The 12,725-nt window shown below is 32.4% G+C and overlaps 1 protein-coding gene across 2 annotated transcripts in view; it reads right to left on the bottom strand.

Moving 5' to 3' along the window:
• The window catches only part of LOC129949652 (uncharacterized), a 180,856-nt gene that overhangs the window by 126,201 nt on the left and 41,930 nt on the right, over positions 1–12,725 (bottom strand). The gene's annotated exons all lie outside the window — the stretch shown is intronic.

Below are 12,725 nucleotides of genomic sequence, written 5' to 3'. Positions count from 1 at the left end.
AAATTGTATTTTTTTTATAATAAGAAATCTAATGAAAACCTACCAACTGTTGGTCTTATTATTTTACTAAAGCAAATTATATTTTCTGGCAGATGGCAATCTTGTCGTGTTCATATATTATTTTGATTCAAAATTGTAAAAAAAAATGTAAAATAAAGGAACAATAATATATACAATTTAATTGAAGTCGCTGGCGTTATTGGTTTGTGAGATATTTGGGGTCATACACTACATTTTTTAATGTTTGTTCTTCATCTGCGTCTGTTCAACTCTTCAGAAAAGTATAATTTGATTGCAAGACACAAAACTTTAACAACTAGTGTTAAAATTCTGATAGAAAAACAAAATGTTAACCATATCTTTCAAAGTTCCTTACAACCAACAATATGAGTGAGCCCTTAAAATATCAAAATTTTTATAATATTAATTTGTTCAATGACACATTATAAAAGTTCTATATATCTCGGTTGCTTAAAAAAGCTTAAAATCAATTTTGACAATTTTTTAGACATTCAAAAAGTATTGTACCTTCTCAAAGAATTCTCAAAACAAACAAATAAGTAAAAAGATGCAAAATGTCGGATCTATCTATGGGTTAATAAAACAGAAGATTGGCACTATCATTTAATCATTCATATGCGTTTGTATCAATGTATTTCTTAAACATTTCCAGATTGCTAAGATTTTTTAAGAAATTATCATAATAAATATAAAACTATGAGAGTTAAACAAAACTTTATTTTTTAAATAACAAATAATCTATAAATATAATTATCACCCAAATTAAGATTAAAGAGTTCAAATTTATTTTCCTTTTGATGATACTTAATTTTATTTATTAAAACTTAACTATTATTTTTCTTCTACTTCTAAATTAAAGCCACATACCTTATTCAGCTTTCAACTAAACATAAATCAAGTTCTTGGGTCTTCAGTTATATTAAATCGCTTCAAAAGATAATTTGAACAAAATAAAACAAAAATCAAATTGTTTCACACTCAATGCCTTAAGTACATCGAACACGCGACACGCTAACTATTCTTTATATGTTTATTGTCCATTTCCTGGAATCATGTGGGTAACTAAAAGATTTTATCAATAAACAATGTAATTTGAAGCCCTATTCGAAATAGTTGAACAACGATAGAACCACCCTCCGATTACTTATACATATTACTTCCGTCTTCACTTTATAAATTTATGTTGGTAATTCTGCTAACTTAAATTCATTCTGGAAGGAAACACAAAACATTAAACGTTTACGTTTTATTCTCTTCCTTACTTCCTTAGCTACTTGTTGACGTCTTTGTGTTATTTGTTCCAAAAACACAATTTCCTAATTTCAATACTTAGCTGGCTCAACTAGATATTTTATATTTAAACTCACCCACTCAATCCCAAGAAAAAACGTGCGATGGGTGTAGGCATGAATATGGCGTGCAACATTAAAACCTTGAATCATTAAACTTCAACTTCAGTTTGCGTGTCCTGGAATATCCCCCTTTAAAGGGATACCATCCTTTCTATAAAATTAATCAAACAAATTCAAAATTCACTACCCTCTTACGCCAAGGGTTGGATAGTTGGCAAAGGCAAGCAAGACTAAACTAATACAACCCCTCAATGTCAAATCCTTACCTATGTTTATAATAGTGTCCTAGTGGAAAGTTACCAAGCCGCGTCAGCACGACAAGTCACTCACCTGCTGGTCTTTCTTTCTGAACTATTTTGTGGGTTTTTTGGTGTCTAACTTAATCGTGCTCTGACTATTATTATTATTTTTGTTTTTAATAGTAATGTTCCGGTGAGAAGGAGTTGTGGACTGTGGACTTTCAGGACAAAGCTCATATAAAACAGCCTATTCAACAGTTGATAGCGTGCCAACGAACGACGCGGACGCCGCGATGAGTTTCCATTAATTTCTCATCAAATATTTTACTGTGACCAGGATGGAATACTTAATGTTTTACAAAATCATACAAAAGTATAAAAATAAAACCTGGCAGTAGAACATAAACTTTTACGAACCTCTTTGTTGGATTTTAAAAGTTAGTTAAAGAAGAAAGGTCAAATTACATAGAAGAAAAATGTTCACCTAAATTGCTAAAGTAATTTTTCGGAAAAAATATTAAGCTTAACAAGGCTAGCATTGTTTTGATAAGGAATATCCAGTCATGTTGTACTAATTTTCTAGGACAACAGCACGACTTGATCGCATGCATTACTTTATAACTTATTGGAGTGATGGTTAACACCTTCAGTGCTGGGTGTAACATTTTTAGTCATGATTCATTATTCAAAAATACAGCACAATATTTTTAGTGAGATAAAACATAATAAATAATAATAATAATAAAAAAACAATTTACCCACAGATGTACCTACTCGTATCTTGTGAGTTTCGAGACTTCAGGAATCAGTTTCTTCATTGATGTCACCTTTTTAGTACCAGAGCACTCTTCTTCGGTTTTGTGCGAAAATGTCGAAGAGAAGTTCTTACACTTCAGAATTTCAGAAAGTAGTAAGCTTATAGCAAGCGTCAAACTACGATCAGAGGCTCATCATAAGTGCATGTGTTAGTTGTTAGTAAAAAATAATACAAATATAGCCTAACACACGCACAAAATACAAAGCGAAATCTTGGCGAAGTCTATGGAGAAAATACCAACATAATTCCCGGCGATAGAATAACAATAAAAGATCGGTTGTATCGTACAATACAAAAGTTTGAAGATAATCAGAGAGCGTTGCTTGTAGCGGAAGCCCAGCAGTCGGATAGCAGATTCTTGTACTCAAAACTCAACTATAATCTAGAAGCTGATAACTATTTTTGTGATTCGCATAGTTACCAACAAATCTCTTTAATATTTAAAACTAGATGCGAGGTCCTTGGGCTAAACGGTGCACCATATAATGGAAGTTTTGATCGGTTTTGCACATTGTGTAACCTCAAATCAAAAGAGGACTGCTTTCACTTTATTGGAGTGTGCCCAATTTATGCAGTACAAAGACAACAATATTTAGGAGCTAAATATTTAACGGTGCAAGAAACAGTTAATTTGCTAAATGGCCCGAACTGGAAAAATCTTTATTTATTCTTAAAAAGTGCATATAATTATAGAATGTTATTGATAACTGAATTTGATTAAAACAAAATTGTAATGTAAACTTCTTAAACCAAAAAAAAAAAAAAAAGAAATTAAATTGTTAAAATATTATTTCCAACTGAGCTGACGGCAATGCCATAGCTTATAAATTCATTTTTGTAATAATCATGCTATTACTTTATAAAATCAATAAATGAATTACTTACTTACTTACTTACTTACAAAACAAAATTAGCATTTAACTATTACAGAACAAAAAATTACGATAGTGGAGCACTGGTTCTAAACAATGATTTTAATCCCACCTTATTTAAATTTAAATCTATCGATGAACAGTTTAAGTTATATAAAATACTCATTCGACTTAAAGCTTCATTCTTGCGATAGTTAGTTCTAAGGAAGTCAATATGTATAAAATCAAATGTGCGCAGGTGATGAGTTCCGCCCCGGTACACAAGATAGCAAATAAGGTGCATCAATTTCACCATTAATGAGTTGATGAAAAAATACTAAGTCATTATTAACACGCCTTTGATGGAGAGATTGCATTTGAAGAAGTAGAATACGATGTTCATAGGGAGGCAGATCATAGGAATCTTCCCAAGGAAGACCTTTTAGAGCAAAGCGAATGAAATTATGTTGAATTGATTCAATACGTTTTCTATGAATTTCGTAATAGGGAGTCCATACCTGCGAAGCATATTCAAGATGAGGACGAACATGGCAATTATACAAAGAAAGGGTAACATAGGGATCATTGAACTCCTTTGCCCAGCGTTTTATAAAACCAAGCATAGAACTTGCCTTATTAACAATAACATTAATGTGATGTGTAAACTCTAAGTTGGAACAGAAATGTACACCTAAATCTTTAAATGTGGAGACACGACAGAGTTTTTGCTGTGATATACAGTAGTCAAATACGTTACTGATTAGTTTTTTAGTGAAAGTTATAGTCTGGCATTTTAAAGGGTTGAGTAAAAGGCTATTTTTCCCACACCAAAATGTGAAACTATCAATGTCGGCTTGTAAAAGAATACGTTAATGGTTTGACTTTATTATTTTGAAAATCTTCATATCGTCAGCAAAAATAAGAAGTTCACTTGAGCGTAGACATGACGATACATCGTTAATAGACAGGATGAACAGAAAAGGGCCAAGATGGCTTCCCTGGGGAACACCAGATTGAGCAACAAAAGGTTCAGAATGACAATTTCTAAATTTTACCTCGTAGGATCTGTTTTCAAGGTATGACTTAATCCAAGCTAAGAAAAATGGTGGAAAACCAAGAGCCTTAAGTTTAAATAAAATAATTTCGTGGCTTAGTTGGTCAAAAGCTTTAGAAAAGTCAGTGTATACACAGTCAACTTCATAACCTTGTTCTAAAGCGTTTGAACATATGTTTGAGAATGTGAGGAGATTAGTAACGGTTGATCTTTTTTTCACAAAACCAAGTTGCTGTTATCAAATGATATTTTTACTAAAATATGCTAAGCTTTCACAAACAACTTGTTCAAATACTTTAGGAATGCAAGAAAGCTTTGCAATGGGCCTGTAGTTGCTTATATCCGACTTGTTACCTTTCTTGAAAATTGGTGTAAGAAATGACTTCTTCCATATACTGGGAAATTTGCCTGTTTTTAGGGAAAGTTTGAATAAAAACGTAAGGGGTTCAACTAAAACATTAATACACTTTTTTAGTACTAACGGGGGAATACCATCAGGACCGGCTGAGCAGTCATCATTCAACGTAGATAAAAGATCAAGGACCGTACTCTGTAGCACAGGTATGTGGCTACAGCTAGTTTGCGAAAAAGTGTGATTATTATGAAAATATACTTCATCAACTTCTTGAGGGCTATTAACAAATGACTCACGGAAATTCGTTGCGAAAGCGTTACAGATATCAAAAGTTTTATCTAACGAAAGGTTCTTGTAATTGAAGATAACTGGAAAGCCATCTGATTTTTTCTTTGAGTTTACAAAATTCCAAAATTTTTTAGGATTCTCTTTCAAAGAGGTGCCCATATCAGTAACATAACAAGCATATAAATAATTAGAAAGAGATTTAAATTGGTTAAAGAGTTCAACATAAAAAGAGAAGTTGACTGGAGACAGAGTTTTGAGATACGTTTTCCATGCCTTATTTCTTTTGTTACGCAGTAAACGCAATTCTTTCGTGTACCAAGGATGGCTAAAGTTTGTATTTCTTGATTTCTTTATCGGTACATTTTTTTCAAAACAACAATTAAGGATCCTATAAAAGTTGAAACTGCTTCGTCAATGTTAGAAAATGCTAGTGTATCAGCAATTCCAGAAATGGTTAAATCTTCAGACAACTGCTGGAAATTGGCTCTTCTGAAATCAAAATTATATACACAATCAAAAGAATTACTGTGATTAGTAAGGTGATTACTTAAGTCAAACAAAATGTCCAAAGGGGGGTGATATTTGTCAATATTAGTAATTCCTGATCTAGACTCTAGAACAAGAGTACTAATAGCGTCAGAAGAAAAGACTAAATCGAGAATTCGATTTTTTGAGTTTTTAATACAGCTTGTTTGCTGTAAGTCAGTAAGAAGGACTTGATCGAGAAGAGATAGTTCCATTTGTGAAGAAGAAGGAGAGGCTTCAAGGCAGGATTCGTCTTCGGATGGAATCCAGTCAATGTGTGGTAAATTAAAATCACCTAAAAGTAAGATATTGGTGTCAGAGCTGGACAAATTTATAAGATAGTCTAATTGCAAGGAGATATCGTTATAAACAGACTCCAAACTTTTTGGAGGAATTTAAACGTTTAAAATAAAAAAAGTCTTAGTCTGTCTGTCTTAGTTCTCAATGTGAGTCCAAAGTCCTACTGCTGACGAAGTGAAGATTGCCGGAACCCTCCACCAAAAAGACTTTTTATAAAAATACCAAACCCCCGAACATATTACAATCCAAAACAAATTTACGAATTCCATCTTTAAATCGTTGGGGAACATTAGCATAGTGTTTGAAAATAAGATATCGGTGGAAGATTTTGACCTCCCCCTCAAAACATAAAAGATAAAAGATGCGTTTCTTGCAAAATTGGTATTTTTCGTTGCTTAATTTGTTAGTAACTACGCGTAGCACTATCTTGTTAAAATGATACAAGCCTCATTTTCTAATATAGTAGTAGAACCCATGACGCCAGAGGTCTTAGGTCCAATCCTTGCCTGCGCCAGACCTAAAAAACATTAATGATAGTTAAAATGACTTGCTTAGATTTCTCTACCATTTTTACTATTGCCTGCTGAAAAGGTGATTCACAATCAAGAAGTGTTTTAGTTTTGAAAATTTTAACAGTTTCATTCCGTTTTTGAAACTGTTATCGTTCCATTTATAGCGATGGCGTAGCCTTTTCTTGTCATTTGTCAAAAGCGGACAATTTCAAATGAAGCCTCTTACAATTAAAAAGTAAATCGAAAAAGATATTGCCATAATATACCGCTGTTAGCTTTTGTTTAAACTCGATTTTATTTAGTTGTCATTTTTTGTGATTAAAATTTGACATTTCGTCTCGTTTCCACTTAAGCCTTTTATCGACATAGGCAAAACTTCCTTTAATAAATAGAATAAAACATTTAATACCAATCTTTTGCTGATTTGTAAATTATCCCCAAATTGAAACTATTAGGTTTAAAGAGGATGTGGATCTAAGATAACGAACCGTGCCATTTCATAGTTATCGTATTATGAAAAACGTTGTGATATGCCAATTATTAAGCTTACTCTTCTTTAGATACAACTTCTCAAAATTTGTAATACTCATCGAAAAAAATGTAGCTAAGGAACTTTTTGATTCTTCATTCAAGTACGGATTCCTACGAACAAAAATGTCTTTAAGGCAAAACTATGAAATCTTATACGGTTATTGCTCCTTCAACTTCATCCATAACAACTTTTGAATGTTAAGGCTCACTGTCTCACGTATTTTTCCTCTTAAAACATTTCATAGACAAACTTTTTGAATATATTTTACAACTTGTCACCCGACGAACTTACATAAGTAAATCATCGCTTTTGAACTTTTCCCGCACAACATTTATACTCCCTCTCTCTCTTTCTTGTAGTAAAGGAAGGTTTGCTTTTCAGTTTATTTGCAAAAAGAAAACTTTATTAAAAGGACAAACTCGATTAAAAATAGTTTTTCTTTTATCACACGTATAGGTAGTTCAAGAATCGTTCTACCAAAAGTTTCAAGCTTCTTCGTATATGTATGTTATTGAAGTAGGTACTTTATAACTTTTTTCTTCTGTTCAACGTTATTTGATAATATTTATGCACATGTTTTGTATTTAAAGGTGAATCCTACAAGGACTAGCTATCGTTCTTTAATGTACATACATATGTATACGAAAATGATACGATGTCCTTAAACTTTTTTCAATTCATACTCAGTTAAGAAAAAAACAACAAAAAAAACCAAATTGGCAACCAAAACTTTTCCGTTTTATTCCTTAGTCGACAGTTTTACGATTGACAATTCAACCTTATTTCTAATGTGGCACCATTTTACTATACAATATGTTTCATAAGGAATTCTTAAGCCTTGCCGAGCTATGTTGTTAAAAGTGGCACGTTGTGATATGGCGTTGTGCTTTAGAGTGATATAAAATATACTTGTAGGTATTCGCTATGCAGTGAGTATGCCATTATACAAACATTTCTTCCTTTTGGGGTTTTAGGGTTTTCTAAGGATTTATACTTAAATTTGAGGTTATGAGGCAATGAGGCTAAATGTAAATGATAGATAAAAAGGCTGAATCAGCCATACAAAATCGAAATTTAAGATCACACACAGCTAATGGATTTTATGTTTAAAATGCTGGAGCTTGGGTTATGGTTTAAACAGACATGACATCGAAAATGTACACTTCTGGATAATTAAATCATAAAAGTAGGAGTCATGACCCCCCTTGGCATATTATTTCTTTTATTTTCGTAGGAATTCGATGGTATTCAAAACTTATCTTATTGCGGTATTGGATATAACCCCTCTACTATATTACTATTTTAACCTATGTTGCTTAAAAACTACTACTAAAAACATAATTTTAATCCGAAATCCAAACCTATTCCAAGCGCGAAGCACAAATTCATCAACTTTTCACCAATGGACAATACAAGGAGTTTGGGAGTCATATGAACCATAAAGCATACAGTTAAGTTGTACAAGTAAAGATTTCTTCTAAGGATTTTCTAGTAATTTAACATAAGTTTGCTGTCAAAAACAACAAAAATCTTTGTTTTCTCGCAATTAAGAATTTAAAAAAAATTAAATATTGTTTTAAATTATTTTCATAAGATTTGTTTAAAAGAGAAAGAGCACATTTTCATGAGCTTCAAAAGAAACCTTGAATAAGAGATCGCCAATTTAATGTCAAGTTGGCCTTAAATTCCCGAAACTAGTCTTAAATTATATGTTATTTTTTTGGAACACATAAATCGTGTAATAGACCTATAGGTCTATCATCACTCCTTCTTAGGACCTTGGAAAGATTAAGTGATATCCAATTAAGGGCAAGTATTGATACAGAATTTCTGCCTTCGTCTCAACATGCCTACTGTAAAGGTAAATCGGTGGAAACAGGGTTACACACCTTAGAACGCACCATCGAATATTCTTTCCGTCATAAAGAGTTCACTATGGTTGCTTTACTTGACATTGAAGGTGCATTTAACAACGTGGACACATCTGCACTAACATCTCTAAATGTATAGAGTTTGCTTCGGGTGTTAATTCATTTAATGCTTACTAGCAGAATAAATAACTCAAAACTAGGCAACACTCGTTAGTAGAGGGACACTGCAAGGTGGTGTTCTGTCCCCTCTCCTCTGGAACCTAGTGGTGAATAAAATCCTAACTAATCTGGATGCGGAGGGTTTCAGAGTGATCGCCTATGTGGACGACGTTGCTAGAGCAGTTTCAGGAAAACATCTTAACACCTTAAAAGAACTCTTACTAAATGCCTTAGACTGGAAAGCATCTTAACACCTTAAAAGAACTCTTACAAAATGCCTTAGACACACTTTGGGTTGATCGGTGTGGACTGGGTGTTAACCCACACAAATTTAGTCTTATTTTATTCTTTTTGACAACCCTCCCTATATTAAAGGAATCCAATTAAAATTCTAAGACGGGGCTACAGGGTCTTGTTTTAGATAAAAAACTAAATTGGAAACGCAACGCACAGGAAAGAGTCAAAACAGCTACTGTAGATCTCTTTTCTTGCAAAAAAGCAATTGGTAATAAATGGGGCTTACAACCTAAAATCACGCATTGGCTATACACATCGGTAGTTAGACCGGTTTTAATGTACGGTGTGGCAGTATGGTGGACATATTTAGAGAAAGCTATAAACCGCGACAAATTAAATAAAGTCCAACGTTCAGCTTGCCTATGTATAAATGGATCGTGGCACTTGAGACCTTACTCTGCCTAACACCTCTTGACATATTTAGCAAACAAATAGCTGCAAGCTCTGTTATTCGCCTTAAAGCTTGGTCGCATTGGATTAACCGCAATATTGGCCACTCTGTAATTCTTAGGTATTTAGAACCAATTCCAAAGCACACAGACTACACCATCCCCCAAATGCAAACTGGTAGAAACTTCCACATTTATATAAATTCCAGATCTTTCTAGGAGGATAGGGCATTCCTGAAAGACGAGTCAATCCATTTTTATACAGATAACAAAAGAAGGGGTTGGTTGAGGTGTTTACTCTGAACTACTGAAATTAAGTATCTCATTCCGCCTTGTTCAATATTCACCATAGAGACATTCCAGGTTCGCTACTTGTAAACTATTGCTAATGCAAGACGCTATAAAGAAGGCAAAGAATAGTTAGAACAACATCACCATGTGTCAAGTCACAAAAAACATCTCGCCAACACCACATTTAAAGCGATCAAGGTGCTTGCCCTCTCTAAGCAGATCGCATATAAGCTTGATAATAAGGCTTTCTTAAATGTTTTTTTTCAAAATTGATTTTCTATTAAATACAAAAACTTTTCAGTACTTTAAAAATTAAATAAATTTACTTTTTAAATTGAACTTGCCTTTGATGCTCTTGAATGAAGATTTAAACATGAATTTCAAGAGTAAAATTGTCCCAAAAACAACAAAACTAACGCTTTGGTTAAATTAATGGCTAATTGAAAAACAATAAACGTTTTATTAATTTAATATAAAAGCTTTGAATATCTAGAAAAATAAAGAGAAAAGAGATTCTACAACTTGTAATCTGTAGTTTCGATCTAAAGTTTTTTCCCAACTTATTGGTTTGCCTTGATTTGTTGTTATTTAATTTTAAAGTTTTTGCATCTATATTTTTGAATTGCTTTTCGCATTTATAGAAATGCAAACATGAACAGAATATAATATTTTTGGAAAAAAGCAACAAGAACAATTTCTAACATATCAGCCTGAAACACGCCAAAAACCGTAGACACTATTGTATTTTAGCTCTTAAATATGGCATATTTAGAAAACTGTTAGAATCTTGTTTTCATATACAGAGAGTTGTCTTAATTAAGTAGTTAAACCATATTTTGCAGGACAACAGTGTTCTTAAGTAATCTAAGATATAAAGTTGTCACTTAAGCCCTTAAAATATGTAAATGTAAGGTTAAGATACACATCATGTTATTTAAATTTTGTCACCCTCTTTTACAGAATAGTAATGAACAGTTTTAAGCGGTGCTCAACAAATCTTTTTTTTATTAATTGTCTGAACCCTCCCCCCTCTCATTGCGTATATGGAACCTCTTGAACGATTAATGTAAGAAAGAGGACGGGATGCAACCCAAACTGATTACTTATTTGTCGTTGTAAGGACTTCAAAAAAGCAGCAATTATTAATTAAATTAAAATTACACTGATTTTGAATTCTTAGACATTGCTAAAACAGGGAAAGAAGGAATATCCTTACTTCACTGTACTGCCGAAGTTTTATATCATTTTTGAACGGAAACAAAGGAAATGGAGAAAATGTTTGAGTCTCTGCTTAAGCGATTATTTTATTCATTGCATCAGAAACTTTACTATTTTGAAAAGTGTCAGGTATTTAGCTGTTCAATTTGACCGTAATTTTTACCAAGATTTTACCTGAACCAAACATAAATTCTATAGTCAAATTTGTTTAATATTTACACAAAAGCTTTGTTGTTTGAAACATCATGAAAATACAAACATTTGCTTTCAATTATAATCCTTGATTCATAATGCAATTTTTTAACTTACGTTGATTCGTTTATTTTATGCATTATACATTACAAACAAACAAATTATGCACAATGACTTTATTTCATTTATTAGATGTATAAAAAAATAAAAATAAATTATTAATATCCTTTATGTGGCTCTTACCGCAAACGCAAAGCAGTCACAGTTGGTTTTCGTCTCGGATGTCGTTGTTTGCTTTATAAATGCAACGAAATTCTTTTTTTTCGCAACCAAAGTAACCGCTGAATTAAACGAGAGTTTTATAAAGTAACTTTATAAAATAATGTGTATGGAAATACACGCACTCATCCCTTGCTGTTCGCGGCTTTTCTGTATGGGAACATAAATAATGCTGTGCAAAGTTTATCTGACAAACAATTTTTTATCAATTCCCAAATCAATTCTAGTGTAACATTAAGACACTGTTTTGCTTAAGGGTTATTATAAACTGCTCAATAGTACCCGTGGCATAATGTTTAGTGCGTTGCGTTGCACTGTCATGCTAGAGATCTTGGGTTCGATACCTGCCTGTGCCTTCTTAAGTTTTTTTATAATTTCTTAAGTTTTTTGTGATAAATTGACAAATCATCCAAGAGTAATTCTTGTCATAAAAAAGCTTCCTCAAATTAGCCATTCGGATTCGGTTTAAAATTGTAGGTCCCCACACAGAAATGGTTGAGAGTTGTAAGTCTAGTTCTCAACAGTCCGTTGGGCCTCTTAATTTATTTATTTATTCAACTTGATTCGATGTACATACACATAATCCTATCCTTGTGTGAAGGTTATTATTTTGTCACTTTTGTAGTTTAAAATCAATTGCCAAATCTTGTACGGTGTTCAAATTCAACTCCCTAACGGTATTCACATTGGACTGTTTTGAAGCTATTCATTTTGACCTTTTACGTTGCTTCTACCATAATATCTGATTTTGAGAGCGTGAAAGATTTGAAAACAGTCAATAAGAGTTAAACTATAAGATGCAATATTGAAGGAGTTGGTTAGCTTAATTTAGATATAAGGCCCATTACTTGATTTTGGATCGTAATTTGTTAGAAGCACATATCGTCCAAGTCTAAATACATGAATTTTATTTGACAATTGCAACATTTCTTCAGACAAGTACAAATGATTTATAGATTTGTCAACTCTGTGAAATTGTGTGGCTTCCTCAATTGAAAGATTTTCATCTTCATTTTAATATCTATGTAAAATTTAAAATTCAAATATTTTTCTTTATTTATTATTATTATTTATTTTGCATTCTAAAAAGGCTTCTATTTTAAGGTTTCCTAAAAGTTACAATCATAGCTATGAACACGGTCATCTCTATCCCCATTATATGCACGAGAAAAAGAATGATTTA

The sequence above is a fragment of the Eupeodes corollae genome, chromosome 3 (genome assembly GCF_945859685.1).
Source record: "Eupeodes corollae chromosome 3, idEupCoro1.1, whole genome shotgun sequence".
NCBI lineage: Eukaryota > Metazoa > Arthropoda > Insecta > Diptera > Syrphidae > Eupeodes > Eupeodes corollae.
The sequence above is the reverse complement of the archived record's forward strand: the minus strand, read 5'-3'. Positions and strand labels throughout refer to the sequence as shown.